This window comes from Pseudorca crassidens, unplaced genomic scaffold (genome assembly GCF_039906515.1).
Source record: "Pseudorca crassidens isolate mPseCra1 unplaced genomic scaffold, mPseCra1.hap1 Scaffold_64, whole genome shotgun sequence".
NCBI classification, from domain to species: Eukaryota; Metazoa; Chordata; class Mammalia; order Artiodactyla; family Delphinidae; genus Pseudorca; species Pseudorca crassidens.
In genome coordinates, this window is record NW_027136316.1 from 1,004,205 (window position 1) to 1,020,619 (window position 16,415).

General features: G+C 44.9%; 2 long non-coding RNA genes across 2 annotated transcripts in view; both read right to left on the reverse strand.

Moving 5' to 3' along the window:
* The window catches only part of LOC137218232 (uncharacterized), a 1,013,945-nt gene that overhangs the window by 905,088 nt on the left and 92,442 nt on the right, over positions 1–16,415 (reverse strand). The gene's annotated exons all lie outside the window — the stretch shown is intronic.
* LOC137218238 (uncharacterized) overlaps positions 12,808–16,415 on the reverse strand; it is a 60,425-nt gene continuing 56,817 nt past the window's right edge. The window contains exon 3 of the long non-coding RNA XR_010940560.1: positions 12,808–12,947. This is a non-coding gene — a long non-coding RNA (uncharacterized lncRNA). The remainder of the gene's footprint in view (positions 12,948–16,415) is intronic.

The window sequence follows — 16,415 nt, forward strand, 5'->3', positions numbered from 1 at the left end:
ACTCTGCCCAGGACTGGGGGGCAGAGAAACCGTGGTCCAGTTCAACTCCCTGAGTCATGTGTGACCCAGGACAAGTCCTGTCCTTCCTGGAGGCCGCAGAGATGTGGGGAGGGAGGAAGGGGAAGAGGGTGCATTGTGCTTAAACCTAACTCTAACCGTGACCACTCTCACCACTTTCATTCAACATGGTCTAGGAAGTCCCAGACATAGTAATTAGATGAGAAAAAGAAATAAAAGGAATCCAATGGCAGAGGAAAAAGTAAAACTGTCACTGTTTGTGGATGAGATATTGTTTTATATTTCATTTATTGATTTATTTATTCTGGTTGCACTGGGTGTTAGTTGTGACACGTGAGCTCCTTAGTTGCGGCAGGCAGGCTCCTTAGTTGTGGCATGCGAACTCTTAGTTGTGGCATGCATGTGGGATCTAGTTCCGTGACCAGGGATCGAACCCAAGCCCCTGCATTGGGAGCATGGAATCTTAACCCCTGTGCCACCGGGGAAGTCCTGACATGATGTTTTATATAGAAAATCCTTAAATTTACAGCCAAAACAAAGGGAATTCATTGGAAAATTCAGTTAAGTTACAGGATACAAAATTAATCTATAGAAATCTGTTGCATCTCTATACACTGGCAACAAACTTTCAGAATGAGAAATTAAGAAAACAACCCCATTGACAATGATATTAACAAAAATGAAATACCTAGGAATACATCTAACCCAGGAGGTAAAAGACCTGTACTCAGAAAACTGGAAGACACTGATGAAAGAAATTGGAGACGACATAAACAAATGGACAGATATAATGTGTTCATGGATTGGAAGAATTCATATTGTTAAAATGATTCCACACCCCAGAGCAATCTGGAGATTTGATGCCATTCTTATCAAAATACCAATGGAATTTTATGAGAACTAGAACAAAGAATTCTAATATGTGTAAGGAAACAGAGAAGAACCTGAATAGTCAATACGATCTTAAGAAAGAAGCACAAATTTGGACATATCACACTCCCTGTTTCAAACTATACTACATATCTAGAATAATCAAGACAGTAGGGTATAGGAACAAAAGAAATACACATAGATCCATGGAACAGAACTGAGAGCCCCCAAATAAACATATGCATATATGGTCAATTCATCTATGACAAAGGAGGTGAGACTATAAAATGGGGAAAAGATAGCCTCTTCAATAAATGGTGGTGGGAAAACTGGACAACTACATGCACAAGAATCAAACTGGAATCCTTTCTTATACCACCTACACAAGCAACCTCAAAGTGAACCAAATACTTCAACGTAAGATCTGAAGCCATAAAGCTCCTCGAAGAAAACATAAGCAGTATGCTCTTTGACATCCGTCTTAGCAATATTTTCTGGACCTGTCTCCCCAAGCAAGGGGAACAAAAGCAGAATAAACCAATGGGACTCCATCCAACTTTAAAGCTTTTCAATGGCAAAGGAAACCATCCACAAAATGAAAAGGCAGCCTATCGAATGTGAGAAAATAGTTGCAAACAATATGTCTGAAAAGGGGTTCATATCCAAAATAGATGAAGAACTCACACAACTGAATCTCCAAAAACCAAAAGCCCAATTAAAATTTGGGACTGAACATTTTTCCAAAGAGTACGTACAGATGGCCAAGAGACATATGAAACTATGACCAATATCACTTATCATCAAGGAAACGCACATCAAAAGAACAATGAGATTATCACCTAACACCTAAATACTTGGCTATCGTCCAAAAGACAACAAATAACAAGCCTTGGCGAGGATGAGGAAAACCCTCATGCATTCTCCTGGGAATTCTCATTGGTGCAGCCACTGTGGAAAACAGTACAGAGGATCCTCAAGAAATTAAAAATAGAATTACCATATGATGCAGGAATTACACTTGGGGGTATCTTTCTGAAGGAAACAAAAATACGAATTCAAAAAGATATACACAGGGAGAGCAGCTTGGTGCTTTGTGACCACCTAGAGGGGTGGGATAGGGAGGGTGGGAGGGAGGGAGATGCAAGAGGGAAGAGATATGGGAACATATGTATATGTATAACTGATTCACTTTGTTATAAATCAGAAACTAACACACCATTGTAAAGCAATTATACTCCAATAAAGATGTTAAAAAAAAAAAAAATACGGGAATGCATCTAAATCACATCTACAATGGACACTTAGGTTTATCTTGTATGTCTGAACCACAGTTACTCCTTTTTGACTGTCAAATGCATTCCCCTCCTCGCCAAAGCAGATGTACAATTCATGTCCAAAAGACCACAAAACAGGCCACTTTGGTCAGTAAAATTTAAGTTAAACCATGTATAAGCCAGAGTGACTTCCTCACACCTCAATATGTGAAGAGATTTTTTCCATTTTGATTACAAGTCTTTCAATAGAAAGCATTGATGATCAAAATGTGAATCCCTCAGTGCCAGAATGATTCAGCTGTTTGACCGACGTGTAGATCATGTCCCTCAGTGCTAGGCCTCCTTTATATTTGCCTAGTTAATCTACATTGGGGGAATACTGATCAGGTATCGTGAACATGCTCAGAGGAATGTTAATGAGAAAACGCTTTATATAGGCCATACATTTTATTATTCATACCCAATTGTCACACAAACATTGCACGTGTGCTTTTAGCAGTAGACCTAAAGCAAACAGTGGTACATCATGAGTAGTTACATTCTCATAACTTCACTAGGTAATTTTCCTTTCCTCTTAAACATCAGGGCAAAATGAAGCCAACACGGTAACTTTCATAAATACACACTTCCATACAGAGGGGTCATTTATCCAATTGCTCCAAGTCCTAAGTAGCTTGAGGGGAAGGACTTCCCTGTGTCTGGAAAACACAGATCAAAGCCAGTAGCAAAAAAACACTAAAACCTTATAACCATATTCAGCAGTTTACTCAGTAACCAATCCTTGTTAACTTTTTATGAAGCCATCCGATTCTCCATTAAGATTTTTCATTTCTTACCCACTGTGGCATTATGATATGAAATTCATCAGAGATATGTGCTTGCCAAAAGGTCCTTCACATAGATCTTCTTGAAGATGGAGCACTTTTGCAATGTGTTAGAGCACAACAGTAACTATCTATAAATCACATAAAGACTTAAAAGGTCATGGTTAAACATTTGACCACAATGTAAATGACAAAAGAAACCATTATTGCTGTTACATACAACATTTAAAAATAATTAGAATTATGACTGATAAAATTTTACCAGGACATAGTAGCTTTTCAGGAATTCCATGTAATTTAACATACTAATCAAACATTTCTCTCTGAGATGGCTCAAGGGCCTTCGAAAGCAGCTCAAAGTTAGCTGGAGATCAAAAGAACTGTTAGAATTGGCCAAATAACACTTATTCACTGAACCAAAGTAAAGAGATTTCAAACAACAATACAGATCACAGACAGGCAAAGAAACTCACAAGCTGTTCACAATCAAAAGCAGCATTCCAAGAAAACTCTGGAGGGAGAAACCAAATCCAGGCTTGCCATAACCCACTTCTAACAGAATCCATCTTAGAAAATCCTGGTCATGCACAACTCTTTCCTCAGTGTTCCCTTTGCACAAATGTTCATCACCTTCTGTATCCATCTTATATTGCCCCTTATTTTTTTCTGCATTCAGACACAACCAGCTCTACTACAAAGGCACTTTCTTTTCTCTTTGTACCATCAGCCTGTTACCTAGCTGCTCACTTTCTTTATTACGTAGCTTCATAAATGCTTGAATATATGAAACTTCTTTTCTCTTTCTCTTCCTGTGACAAAATAACTGTAGCTGAAGGATAGTATAGTCATTTAGGCTCCCATACAAAGTCCACCATTCCTCATTTTTCAAGAATGTATCCATACATTGGCCAGACAAAATTACAATAGAATTTCATTCTTTTCTTAGTCTTAGGTTTACAACTATAGGTTGACCAGTCTGCCAGGATTTTGCCCATTGGCTATCAGATGGACCTGAAGAAGAAGCACTTCGTATGCTTGAACCATAGAACACTCACACACGGACAAAAATAAAACAAAATCCTAAACATCAAAGGAAGCGTCAAACCAAAGAAACCAGAAACTAAACTGAAGCCCAAAACCAAACAGCACAAGACACAAATCAGCTTCCAAGTCTCAACTTAGCCTGTGACCTCTGTCCAAGGGGTGCACCTTCCAAATGAGATTTCCTGGAATGAAAAGTCACCCAAATGGGAACCACGGTTCCCCCAAATGTACAGGGCTAAAAGGACCTCAGACTGCATGCCAGGGGAGTTATCACATGCTGGCTGAGGTGCAGCAACATCCCAAATGCTATTTTCCTGGTGCCCCAAAATAATCCCTTGGAGTAGGACATTTGGGGCAGCCCAGGCAGGAGGAAAAGAGGGACGTCCTCAAGGCAAAGATGGCCTGGGCAGCTGCTAGAGAGGTCCCACTTCCACCATCTATTCCTGCCCCAGAGTTCTAACTGCTGGGATGACTGGGACACAGCCTTCCAGGCAAGGGTCCCAGGTGGTCTGGCCTCTAAAGGAATTCTCCAACCCTACGCTCTCTCGAAAGAGGTTGGAGTGGACAAAATCTCTGTTTCGGATCAAGTCAGGGACCCACAGGGGCCATCCCCAAGTCAGCCCGATATTGAGTACTAAATTTGTGTTCGAAAACTCGACATCTGCGCACCAGTGCCAAATCGAATATCAGATAGAGATAGAGAAAACTCACTCTTTTCCCAGAGCCGGGCCTACCATGGCTAGAGGCCTGTAAACAGAAATGAATTTCAGGTAGCTTCAAGGCAGCATGCATGGACCTTTCAAAATGGGAACGCAAGGCTAGTTCCATTAGGCTTCCATTTCCATGGGCACACGCAGCATACCTCCCTGTGGTTTCTAACAAGTCAAAAGAGACACAGGGTACCTAGTTGTCCCTTCCCTGAATCAACTCCTCGAAGAAGGGTGTTCTATATCTAGCAAAATGCCTCAACCAAGGTATGCCCTAGCTAGGCCTTGGGCCTGAGGTTCTTCAAGAGCCTGCAGTGTTACATGAAGAACCGGGATTTAGTGGCAGTCAGAAAGCAAGCCGACTTTCTCCTGGAGGCAGGGTGACTTCAGGCACGAGGTCCTAGATGGAATGCGAAGCCGATGGTTTTCCTCAGTGCAGCTCTGACTAGGGCAATGAGTCGGACTTACCAGGCATGCTGGACATCCTAGAAGGGTCTTTGTGAACCTGTGGGAGCGCTGGGGATTTCAATCTGTCCCATGAAGGAGGGCAGTGTGTTGCCCTATACTCGGCATACACGGGATGGCTCTGAAGGGTTACGGGCCTGGCAGGTGCTTAGCAGGCCCAGGGGGGGTCCTGGGGGTACTCAATCTTCTTGCCGGTAATAGGGTGCCCATGCGAGGCTCCTAGGTGTCCTGGAAAGCGTACTGCCTTTACGATAATGCAGAGCGCCGGCTACGGCCTCATGCAAAATGCTGCACGCCTCCGCTTCCGCAGGGCAATTCAGGGCCTTACCTTGAGGCAAGTGCTCACGCTGAGTGTCCTGTTAGCGACACAGCATGGTAGGATGTTGAATTTCTCCTCGAGCAGAGTGACTTCAGGTACGAGGTCCTAGAAGATTTGTAAGCGGAATGTTTTCCCAAGGCAGCTCACACGACGGTCATGACGAAGACTCCAAGCACGTCGGACTGTCCAGAAATGTGGTCCTGAGGCAGTTGGAGAATTCTGGAAATGTAGCTCTCCTTAAGCAACATTCACTGGGTCGCCCATCAGTCTGCATACAGAGAGGGCCTAAGAGGAACCGACGTATGGGCCTAGATGTTGCTCAGCAGGCCCACAGGGTTCTGGAGGTACTCAGTGATCCTGGAGGGTAATGATACACACCCGAGGGGCCTAGGTGTCCTGAAAAGGGTACTTCCTTTAAACTGCAGCAGAACAGCGACTGAGACCTCTTGGAAACAGCTGCATCCCTCCCTTTCTTTACGGACACTCAGGGCCTGTCCTCGACGCAACTACTCACGTTGAGTTTCCCTTTATCTCTAGAGCATGGCAGGCTGAGCTCTACCCCGGCCATGGAAGCACCTGGCTTAGATAGAGGAAATCCATTTTCTTCCAAGAGCCTGGGCTTCAATGGCTAGAGGCCTGTCAACAGCAGTGAATTTCACGTAGCTTCAAGGCAGCATGCATGGAGCTTTCAACATGGGAATGCAAGGATAGTTCCATCAGCTTCCCGTTTCCAAGGGCACATGCAGCATATACCCCTTCGGTTTCTAAGAAGTCAAAAGAGACACATGTTCCCACTGGTTACTTCCCTGAATCAAATCCTCGAAGCAGGGTGTTCTGCATCTAGTAAAATGCCTCAACCAATGTATGCCCTAGATACTTCTCAGGCCTGTGTCTCTTCAAAACCCTGAACTGTTACATGAAGAACTGGGCTTTAGTGACAGTCGGAATGCAAGACGACCTTGTACTTGAGGAAGGGTGCCTTCAGGCAGGAGGTCGTCGATGGAATGCGAAGCCGAGGGATTTTCTCTGTGCAGCTCAGACTAGGGCAATGAGTCAGACTTACCAGGCATGTTGGACGTCATAGAAGGGTCTTCGTGAAACTGTGGGACTGCTGGGGATTTCAAGCTGTCCCATGAAGAAGGGCAGTGTGTTGCCCTATACTTGGCACACACAGAACGGCTCTGAAGAGTTACGGGCTTGGCAGGTGCTTAGCAGGCCCAGGGGGTCCTGGGGGTACTCACTGTTCTTACCGGTAATAGGATGCCCATGCGAGGCTCCTAGGTGTCCTGAAAAGCGTACTGCTGTTAAGATATTGCAAAGCAGCGGCTAAGACCTCATGGAAACTTCTGCACGCCTCCGCTTCCGCACGGCCATTCAGGGCCTTACCTTGAGGCAAGTTCTCATGCTGAGTGTCCCGTTAGCGACACAGCATGGTAGGATGGTGAATTTTTCCTTGAGCAGAGTGACTTCAGGTACAAGCTCCTCAAAGAATTGTAAGCAGAACCTTTTCCCATGGCAGCACAGACGACGGTCATGACGTAGCCCTCCATGGCACGTTGGATTGGCCAGAAATGTGGTCCTGAGGCAGTTCGAGAATACTGGAAATGTAGCCCTCCTTAAGGAACATTCAGTGTGTTGCCGAACACTCGGCATACACGCAGGACCTCCGAGGCACCAACTTATGGGCCTCGATGTTGCTCAGCAGGGCCACAGGTGTTTGGAGTTACTCAGGGATCCTGGAAGGAAATGGTGCACACCCGAGGGGCCTAGGACTCCTGAAAAGGGTACTTCCATTAAATTCCAACAGAAAAGTGACTAAGACCTCATGGAAACAGCTGCATGCCTCGCTTTCTTTATGGATACTCAGGGCCTGTCCTCGACGCAACTACTCATGTTGAGTTTCCCTTGACCTCTAGAGTATGTCTGGCTGAGCTCCACTTCGGCCATGGAAGCACCTGGTTTAGATAGAGGAAAATCATTTTCTTCCCTGAGCCAGGTGTACAGTGGCTAGAGGCCTGTCAACATCAGTGAATTTCAGGTAGCTTCAAGGCAGCATGCATGGACCTTTCAAAATGGGAATGCAAGGATAGTTACATCAGGTCCCCATTTCCAAGGGCTCATGCAGCATACATCCCTTTGATTTCAATGAAGTCAAAAGAGACACATATTCCCACTGGTTACTTCCAGGAATCAACTCCTCGAAGCAGGGTGTTCTGCATCTAGCAAACTGCCTCAACCAAGGTATGCCCTAGCTAAGCCTTGGGCCTGAGGCTCTTCAAAAGCCTGCACTGTTACATGAAGAACTGGGCTTTAGTGGCAGTCGGAATGCAAGCCGCCTTTCTCCTGGAAGCAGGGTGACTTCAGGCAGGAGTTCCTAGGTGGAACTGGAATCCGAGTGTTTCTCTCAGTTTAGCTCAGACTAGGGCATTCTGTCAGAATTACCTGGCATGTTGGAGGTCCTAGAAGAGTGTTCGTGAACCTGTGGGACTGCTGGGATTTCAAGCTGTCCCATGAAGGAGTGCACTGTGTTGCCCTATACTCGGCATACACAGAGTAGCTCGGGAGGGCTACGGGCCTGGCAGGTGCTTAGAAGGCCCATGGGGTCCTGGGAGTACTCACCGTTCCTGCCGGGAATAGGGTGCCCACGCGAGCCTCCTAGGTGTCCTGAAAAGCGTACTGCCGTTAAGATAACACAGAGCAGCGGCTACAGCCTCATGGAAACTGTTGCATGCCTCCGCTACTTCATGGAAATTCAGGGCCTTACCTTGAGACAAGTTCTCACGCTGAGTGTCCCATTAGCGACACAGCATGGTAGGATGCTGAATTTCTCCTCGAGTAGAGTGACTTCAGGTACGACATCCTCAAAGAATTGTAAGCAGACTCTTTTCCCATGGCAATTCATACGATGGCCATGACGAAGAATTCCATGGCACGTCGGACTCACTAGAAATGTGGTCCTCAGGTTGTTCGAGGGCTGTGGAAATGTAGCTCGCCTTAACGAACATGCAGTGTGCTGCCAATCACTCGGCAAACACAGAGGGCCTCCGACGGATCGACCTACGGTCCTTGATGTTGCTCAGCAGGCCCACAGGGGTCTGCAGGTACTCAGTGATCCTGGAGGGAAATGATGCACACCCGAGGGGCCTAGTAGTCCTTAAAAGGGGTCTTCCTTTAAAATGCAGCAGAACAGCAACTAAGACCTCATGGAAGCCGCTAAATGGCTCCCTCTCTGTACGGTACTCAGGGCCTTTCCTCGAGGCAAGTACTCACGTTGAGTTTCCCTTTATCTCTAGAGCATGGCAGGCTGAGTTCCACCCAGACATGGAAGGACCTGGTTTAGATAGAGGATACTCATTTTCTTCCTAGAGTCAGGCCTACATTGGCTAGGGGTCTGTCAACAGCAGTGAATTTAAGTTACCTTCAAGGCAGCATGAACGGAGCTTACAAATTGGGAAAGCAAGGCTAGTTCGATCAGGCCCCCATTTCCAATGGCACAGGCAGCATACATCCCTGTGGTTTCTAACAAGTCAAAAGAGACTCAGGTTACCCAGTGGTTTCTTCCCTGAATCGACTCCTCGAAGCAGGGTGTTCTTCAGAGCAAACTGCTTCAACCAAGGTAGACCGTGGCTAGGGCTCCGGGCCAGTGGCTCTTGAAAAGCCTGCAGTGTTTCACAAAGAACTGGTTTAAGTGGCAGTCAGAACACAATCTGACTTTCTCCTGGAGGCAGGGTGCCTTCAGGCAGGAGGGCCTAGATGGAATGCGAAGCCCAGGGTTTTTCTCAGTGCAGTTCAGACTAGGGCAATGAGTCAGACTTCCCCAGCATGTTGGACGTGCTAGAATGGTGTTCAAGAACCTGTGGGAGGATTTGGTAAAGCAAGCTGTCCCAAAAAACAGTGCAGTGTGTTGACCTACACACGGCATACACAGAGTGACTCCGAAGGGCTGCAAGCCTGAATGTTGCTTAGCAACTAAGAACCTATTGCTGATGCAACAAAGGCCCTGATGCAACTCCTACATCATGCCCTGACAGTGTCCCCAGCTAAAGGCGTGACTCTAGGCCTCACTCCCTCCCTGTGGCTCTAAGTCAGGCTCTGACGCTGTCCTTACCTGAAGCCCTGACACTGGTTCTAATTAAGGCCCTGATACTCTCAGTGACTAAGGTCTTGACAGTATTCCTAGGTCATTTCCTAACACGATCCCTAAACTTTACCCTAAGCCTGTCCCTAGCAACTGTTCTGCCTCTTATGCTAACTGAAGTCCTTATGCTGTGAATATCTCAGGCCTGTCCCAAGGCCGTGACACTGTCCGTAACTAAGGCCTAGATGTTCATCGTAAATCCGGCCCTGGCACTGTCCCTAACTATGGCCCTAACACTCTTGCTAACTCAGGCCCTGACACGGTACGTAACAGAGACCCAGATGCTAGTCCTATCTAAGGCCTTGACACTGTCCCTAACTTAGGCCCTGCTGCCGTCAACATTTAAAGTCCTGACAGTATCCTGAGCTTATTATATCCTGGCCCATGTTTTATTAAGGTCCTGAAACTGTTCCAAAGTAAGCCTTGATGCTGTCCCTACGTGAGGCTGTGAGGCTCTCTCTCACAGAGGCCCTGATAATGTCTTTAACAAACCCTTATGCTGTTCCTACCGAGGCCCTTATGCTGTTCCTAAGTCATGCCCTGACACTGTCCCCAGCTAAGTCCCTGACTCTAGGCCTCACTCAGTCCCTGTCGCTCTCCCTAAGTCAGGCTCTGACGCTGTCCCTACATGAAGCCCAGACACTGGTTCTAAATTAGGCACTGATGCTCTAGGTAGCTTTGGTCTTGACACTATCCCTACATCATTTCCTGACGCTATTCCTACACCTTAACCTAACCTTGTCTTTAGCTAATGTCGAGTCTCTTATGCTAACTGAATCCCTGATGCTCTCCCTAACTAAGACCCTAAATTTAGTCTCGAGGCCATGAACCTGTCTCTAACTGAGGCCTGGAGGCTGTCCTTAACAAAGGCCCTCAACTTATCTTTAACTGAGGCCCTGACACTCTCCCTAATTAAGGACTGAGGCTGTCTCTGACTAAGGCCCTGAGTCTGTCTTTAACTACTGTCTTCACTCTTTCCCTAACAAAGGTCCTGACACATTCCCTAACTAAGACCCTGACACAGTCCCTAATAACATGAGCTGTCCCTCATTATTGCCCTGATGCGGCCCATAAATGATGTACTGAAGACGGCACGAAGGTCCAGACGATGTCACTAATGACCCAAAATGTCTCCTACTAAGGCCCTCGAATTACCTCTAACTGAGGCAATAAAGATGTCCATAACTAAGGCCCTGACACTATCTCTATCTAAGACCCTCAAGTTATCTTTAACTGAGCCCATGACAGTGTCCCTAACAAAGAACCTGACACTGTCTCTAACTAAGGCCCTGAGTCTGTCTTTACCTAACGGCCTCACTCTTTCCCCAACTACTCCCTGACGCTGCCCCTACCCAAGGCCCTGATGGTGTGCCTAATTGCCTGAGCTGTCTTTCACTAATACCCTGACCCTGTCCATAAATAACGCTCTGATGATGTCCCTAACGGACAATCTGAAGTGTCTCTTACTAAGGCCCTCAAGTTGTTCTCTGAGGCCCTGACATTCTCCCTAATTAAGGCCTTGACACTGTCTATAAGTAATGGCCTGATGCAGCTCCTACCTGAGATGCTGATGCTCTCACTGAGACCTTGAAGTCTCTACCTGAGAAGCTGACACTGTCTGTAACTAATTTCCTGGCTTTTTCCTTAACTAACATCCTAATTTTGTCCCTAAATAACGCCCTGACACTGGTCCTAACTACGGCCCTGATGCTGACCCTATCTAAGGCCCTGACGATGTCCCTAATAGACTTAGATGTCCCTCACAGTTGGCCTGACCCTGTCCCTCACCAAGGCCCTGACCCTCTTCCTAACTAAGGCTGTGATGATGTCTCTACCTGAGGCACTGTCACTGTGTATAATAACGGCCAACTCTTTCCCTAACACCCTGATGCTGTTCCTAATAGCCTCATGTATCTCTCAATAACGCCCTAACCCTGTCCATAACCAAGGCCCTGAATATGTCCCTAAGTATGTCTCTGACGCCGTCCTTAACTAAGGCCCTGATGCTCTCTCTACGTAAGACACTGACACTATCTATAATAATGGCCTGACTCTTTCCCTAACTAATACCCTGATGCTATCGCTAATTGAGGCCCTGAAGATGTCCCTAATACCCTTAGGTGTTCCTCTGTATCACCCTGATCCTGTCCATAACTAAGGCCCTGAATATGTCCCTAGGTAAGTCTCTGATGCTGTCCCTAACTAAGGCCCTGATGCTGTCTCTACCTCAGAATCTGAAATTCTAATGTCCTGACTCTCCCTAACTAACATCCTGACGCTGCCCCTAAGTGAGGCCCCGACACTCTTCTTAACAAAGGACTTGCCGCTGTCCCTACCTAAAACGCTGACACTGTCTGTAACTAATGACCTCTTTCCCTAACTAACACCCTAGTTTTGGCCCTAACTAACGCCCTGACACTCGTTCTAATTATGGCCATGATGCTGGCTCTAAGGCCCTGAAGATATCCCTAAGTAATAGCCTGAACTGTGTCTAACTAAGGCTCTCACGTTATCTCTAAGTGAAGCACTGACACTGTCCCTAACTTAGGCCCTGATGCTGTCCCTTATAGTCTAAGCAGTCACTAAATAATGCCCTGATCCTGTCCATAAGTAAGGCCCTGAATATGTCCCTAAGTGCATCTCTGATGATGTCCTCAACAGCCTGAACTCTCTTCAAGTAATCTCTGAGGCTCTGACACTGGCCCTTCCTAAGGCCTCACCCCGGGGTTGTCCCAGGCTGCTGGGCCATTTTCTCTTGTCCGCATCTCTAGCCAGCTGCCTGCCATCGGCCACTCTAAGATTCTGTGATACAGTGGTCCCACGTAGGATGTGCCTGTGTAGGCTCACCTGCGGGAGGAGAGTCATGGCCACTCTGCCCTCCAGGGGACTGCGGCTCAGGGTAGGAGCCTCTCAGCCAGTGTCTGGACAGAGGGTTCTGTGTCCTTGTTTGTTGTAAATCCCTTGGTGTTACCTCTAACATTTTTGAATGGATATCCCCCCCTCTGCTTATTTATAATATAAATTATTTACCACATTAAAATCCAGGAATGACATTCTTAGAATGAGCAGGAGAACACTGGATGCCTCCCCCCCAATGATCTATTACTTGGAGGATTTAAAATTCTAATGAGAAAACACTCACTCTCCTCACCCTCTTGGGCATCAGCACAAGGTGGGAATCAGCTGCATCCTTTATTTATCCCTCTGAGTTTCCAGAACCTTTCCTTCCAGGAGAAATCTCTGGGCTCTTCGGGAGCTGTGAGTGGTGGCCGTCAGGTAAATCTGAGACTGAAAAGCAAGAGGAAGAGAGATAGAGGAGGAGATGAGAATTGGAGACGGGGATAAGCAGGGGCGTCCCCGTTCAATCACAGGCTGAGAGTCTGGGTTAGTCTCCAGTAAAGCTAAGGACCACCAGTGTCTGGCCCCACTGGCCTTGTCACCTGTTGTGGGGACTGGGGACAGCCAAAACCCCATGGCCACTCTCAGAGAAATCAGGGAGGTGGAAGGGCACCCTTGAGAGCCAGATGGAAAATGGTCATGCTGTGAAATAATAAGATGCCCTTTCCAAAAAGAGAAGACTGTTCCCTTGGTTCTCAAAGACTTGCAAATACTCTGTGTCCTTCTGGAGGCATGCTGAAGCCTTCAGCCTTTGAGGGCAGTAATGGGAGTGCATCTGGGCTCAAAACCATCCAACACTCACTCCCTGAGGGTGCTGAGGATGACCCGTGTCCACCCCTCGGGTGCTGTGGGGCCTGAAATCCCCTGATCACCGAGGACGGGAGGGGCCTAACAGACACTCCCCTGGACCACTGGGGGCTTGGCTGCTGGGCTACAGTTCTTTATCAGATACATGGTTTGCAAACATCTTGGGCCATTTTGGATGGTGGATTATCTTATTCCTTGCTCCTTTTATACACAATTGTTTTTCACTTTGAGGAAGTCCAATTCATCTATTTTGTCTTTTGTTGCTTGTGCTGTTGGTAGATCTAAGAAATCATGACCAAATGCAAGGTCATGAAGATTTACGCTCATGTTTTCTTCAAGGAGTTTTATAATTTTGGTACTTGCATCTAGGCCTTTGGTCCATTTTGCGTTGATTCTTTATATGGGGTGGGGGGAGGTAAGGGTCCAACTTTCCTCTTCTGCATGTGGGTATCCCATTGTTCCAGAACCTGTGCTCACTGTTCGGGTGAAAATACCTGCAAATGACGTGACCAAAAAGGGCTTAATTCTAAAATATACAAACACCTCATACAACTCAAAAAAGAAATAAAATAGGCAGAAGGTCTAAATAGACATTTCTCCAAAGACATACAGATAGCCAATAGGAACCTGAAAAGATATTCCACATCGCTAATTATTAGAGAATGCAAATCAAAACTACAGTGAGTTATCACCTCATAGTGGTCAGAATGGCCATCATTAAAATGTCTAGAGATTAATGCTGGAAGGGGTGTGGAGAGAAGGGAACCCTCCTACACTACTGATGGGAATGTAAATTGATGCAGCCACTATGGAAAACAGTATGGAGGTTCCTCAAAAACTAAAAATAGAATTACCATATGAACTAGAAATCCCACTCCTGGGCACACATCCAGACAAAACTATAATTCGAAAAGATACGTGTACCCCAGCATTCACAGCAGCACTATTCACAATAGCCAAGACATGGAAGCAATCTCAATGTCCCTCAACAGATGAATGGATATAGAAGATGTGGTACATATATACAATGGAATATTACTCAGCCATAAAACAGAATGAAATAATGCCATCTGCAGCTACATGGATGGACCTAGAGATTATCATACAAAGTGAAGTAACTCAGACAGAGAACAACAAATACCATATGATATCACTTATATGTGGATTATAAAATGAGACCCAAATGAACCTATCTACAGAACAAAAACACACTCATAAATATAGAAAACAGACTTGTGGTTGTCAAGGGGAAGAGAAGGGAGAGGGATGGATTGGGAGTTTGGGATTCGTAGAAGCAAATTATTATATATAGGATGGATAGACAAGGTCTTCCTGCACAGCACAGGGAACTGTATTCAATACCCTGTAATTAACCATAATGGAAAAGAATATGAAAAACATGTATATATGTATGTTTGTATATATGAATCACTTTGCTGTACAGTAGAAATTAACACAACACTGTACGTCAACTATACTTTAATATCAATTAGTTTGAAGGCACTTTTATAAATTAGGTCTTATTTATCTTGTCCTTTCATCCTGGGACAAATGTGTAACAGAAACTAACCTGGATTACTCTGGGATGAACTCATATCACACAGAACTTTAATTGTTGAACAAACCATGAATACGAGTTACTCGATGGGATGTCCTGACCCAATATGAAGTTTGTAAACCTTGTATCAAGCCTGCAGAATCCACTAAATTTGGAAATTCAAACTGAAATGAAGCCACCTATCCCATAACTTCTCCACAACTAGTTATACAACATCAATTGGAAACCATATACAATCAAATGAATGTAGACAAACAACTATAGCCTTCCTTTTTTTGCCTTTTAGATGAAGATGGTACTTAAGGTGATGTCTTGGGCTGTTTCAGGGTGTTACTCAATTTCCTGGGTATCTGCCATGCACACAGGAGGTACACATGTTAGTTAACTTGTTTGTGCAACTATATGAAGGTAGTTAATACCACAAAACTGTATACGTAAAGTGAATTAAATGCTAAAGTCGTGTTGTGTATTTTTAATGACAATGAAAAAAAAGTGTAGCACTGATATTTGTTACAAAACTGAACATTAAAAACATTCTTACTGAAAAAAGCCATACAGAAAAGGCCACCTAGATCCCATACTCATCTTGTCTACTTCAAATCCATCAAGGTTGTCCAAATGAGTGAGAAACTGGATCAGGATGGAAAAAGATATTTTCATACAGTTGGTACAGTAGGTGAAAGTTGAAGTGGGGCTGAGTATTAAATTATAATGTGGACATCAGGATTTCTTCATTTAGGGGTTATGTGCTGGTTCCTTGGGCAAAACACACTGAGCATTTTGTGTGAAGTGGCAAACGTGAGTACTTTTTCCCATTATTGCAACTTTTCGGTACATTTTAAATTACTGGAAAGTAAATTACTTTTCTAGACAACCATGTCAGTATCATGCCAGAAAATCAGATAAGACGGACATCAAATTTTGTTATAGAGACTAAGACTTACCCAGATCACGTTCAACCAAAGTTGTGATACTTATTTCCCTTGCCGGAGTCCGCATGGTATGAAGAGGCACCATGGGAAGAGTATATTAGTAGCTACCATCTCTTGGGTCCTGTGGATTACCTGGGGTGCAGTAGAAACTGTGAGATTTTAGTATTGCAATTTTTCACATTACTTCAAAAAATATGCTAAAAAATAAATTCAGTAAAGTTGCAAAATATGGAATCAATATACACAAATCAGTTTTGTTTCTATACACTAATAATGAACCACCAGCAAGAAAAATTAAGAAAACAATCCCATTTACAATTCCATCAAAAAGAACGAACTATTTAGCAATAAATTTAACCAAGGACATGAAAGATCTATACTCAGAAAACTATAAAGCATTGATAAATAAACTGAAGACACAGTAGAAAACAATATTCCATGCTCATGCATAGAAAAATTACTATTATTAAAATGTTTGGGAGGGGGGAAGATGGTGGAAGAGTAAGACGCAGAGATCACCTTCCTCCCCACAGATACACCAAAAATACATCTACACATGGA